Raw genomic sequence first — 2,542 nt, forward strand, 5'->3', positions numbered from 1 at the left:
TTTCCCTTTTTGCTAACTATACCTTGTCTTTATGCTATGTTTTTAGTCATGTTGTGTGCACACAAGTGACATGAGTTAACTCGAGCTAGACTTCTTTTTGCTATATACTTGTTGCTCTTCCTTTTATGATTCCAAAAGGGGGAAGATTAATGTGTATAATTGATTAATGAGCACTGATTAAGGGGGAATACAAACTCAGGGGGAAACTTAAGGCTTTTCTGGTTCACGTTCTGGTTCTGTGCGTTTTCTTTGGGATCTTCAATTATAAGTTTGTTATCATCAAAAAGGGAAAAATTGATAGGTTACAACTACCTTGCTTTATGTTTTGATGATCTAATAAACTTACTGCCAAGAACCAGATAAGGAACCAGTTACATATCCTCAAGACCTTAAGATAGAAAGGCTCCAACTTGGAATATGCTTCAATTCTTTAGAGTCAGAGAAATAACAGAGGGAACAGATAACTATCGTTTCCCGAGAAAACAGTACAAGTCAACTGCCCCAGCTGTAAAGTTGTTGCATGCACATGCTACAGTGCAAAAAAAGTGCAGCAGTCAACTTTATGGGGAGTGTCTTTTACCTACCTTGCTTACATCATTCTAATGATGTCACAAATGCATTATTAACATCAAGGAAGGTAAAACAAATCACTTGTTCACTTAGAGAATTCATTTTCCAGCTCTGACACGGTCATTGATCATCAATCAATCAATTCTCAAGTGCATCAAGAATAAAGAACAACACTACTACGGACCAGTTCCCCACAACAAATCATTGTATGTCCTTAGTTGAGTTGTAACTTTGTAATAGTTCTTAAATTGTATTTTCTACTTAGCTTGTTCAGAAGTATTCTGTAGGAAACCCTTTGTAAACCTTAAACATTTGTGTTTGAGTTTTGTCTAGAGTTAGTCGAGTTGTAAAGACTTTGTAATAGAGTTGTTACAAAGTGGCTTATAATAGAGTATTACAAGTTAGTGAGGGATTAAGAGGTTAATTCCTAGGTTGCATAGGTTGTAATCTAAAAGTTGCTCAGTAGTGGAGTTGAAATCCTATAAGGGTAGGTAGTGATTTTTAATCCCATTGAGATGAGATTTTTCCACGTAAAATTCCTCTTGTCATCTACTTACTGTTGTGTGCGTGTGTTCTAGTGGAACTGATAGAGAACTTGGTTCTCTATAGAGTTTGGTGGACCCTTATATTCTATCAGTGTTCCTAACGTCGCCTCGTTAAAAACCTCTTTGAGAAAACCCAACCGGGGCAAAACTCAAGTGAGGGAAAAAGAGTACGACTTGGGGGATGCTTTATCTTTTAAAAGTTGAAGTATTTGAGGTGGCTGATATTCCAGTTGTTTGGTAGAAACTTTCCTTCCATTGTTTCTAATTGGAATGATCCTTTATTTGCCTTTGCTGTGATTTTGTACGGACCGTCCCAATTTGTTCCTACCTTGTCTTCTCGTGGGTCTTTGCTCGCTTGTGTTTTAGCTTTAAGCACATAGTCCCCGACTTTGAGCGGCCTGACCTTTGCTTTTTTGTTATAATAGTGTTCCGCTTGTTGTTTTTCATTCTTATTAGGCCATATCTCTTCGTTCTTCGACGTTGTCGAGCTCTTGTCTTCTATTTTAGTTGCTGCTCGTACCTCTCTCATGGGAGTACCTTAGGCTGGGTTCTTCGACCTCGACTGGTATTACTGCATCGGTCCCATAGACCAAATAGTAAGGTGTCTCTCTTGTGCTCGTTTTTGGAGTTGTTCGATAAGCCCACAGTACTTCTGGTAATATTTCCACCCACAGTCCCTTGGCATCTTCAAGCTTTTTTTTCATGATGTTCAGTATCAACTTGTTGGTGGACTCTGCTTGCCCGTTGCCTGCAGGGTGGTATGGCGTCGAGAGTATCCTTTTGATATGTCATTTCTCGAAGAACTCGATAATTTTCTTTCCCGTGAACTGGGGTCCGTTGTCGTAGTTTATCTCTTTGGGGAGGCCAAACCGCCATATTATGTCTCTCTATATAAAGGTGATAACTTCATGTTCCCGTATTTGGGCGAATACTCCTGCTTCCACCAATTTAGAGAAGTAGTCAATTAAAACCAAAAGGAATCGTATGTTACCTCGTCCTATCGAGAGGGGGCCCACGATGTCCATTCCTTATTTGATGAACAACCAAGGTGAGGTGACCGAGTGGAGGTGATCGCCCGCCTGGTGAATCATTGGGGCGCACTTTTGGCATTGCTTGCATCTTTTTACGCGACCTCCTTTTTCATGGTGGGCTAGTAGTATCCTGTCCGTATGAGGCATCTGACCAGAGCTCGATTGCCGGAGTGAGCTCCACAATGGCCTTCGTGGACCTCTTCAAGGACACGCCAAGTTTGGTTTGGGCCCAAGCATTTTGCTAGAGGGTCGACGTAAGTTCTCTTATACAGGTCGTTGTGGATGATACTATATCTGGCCGCTTGCATTCTCAATTTATTGTCCTGCAAGTATGTAATAATATGATTGCGCCAGTCCCAAGTTAAGTTTATAGTTCTTACCTCGACTTGGTCTAAT

The sequence above is a fragment of the Nicotiana tabacum genome, chromosome 21, assembly GCF_000715075.1.
Source record: "Nicotiana tabacum cultivar K326 chromosome 21, ASM71507v2, whole genome shotgun sequence".
Taxonomy (NCBI): domain Eukaryota; kingdom Viridiplantae; phylum Streptophyta; class Magnoliopsida; order Solanales; family Solanaceae; genus Nicotiana; species Nicotiana tabacum.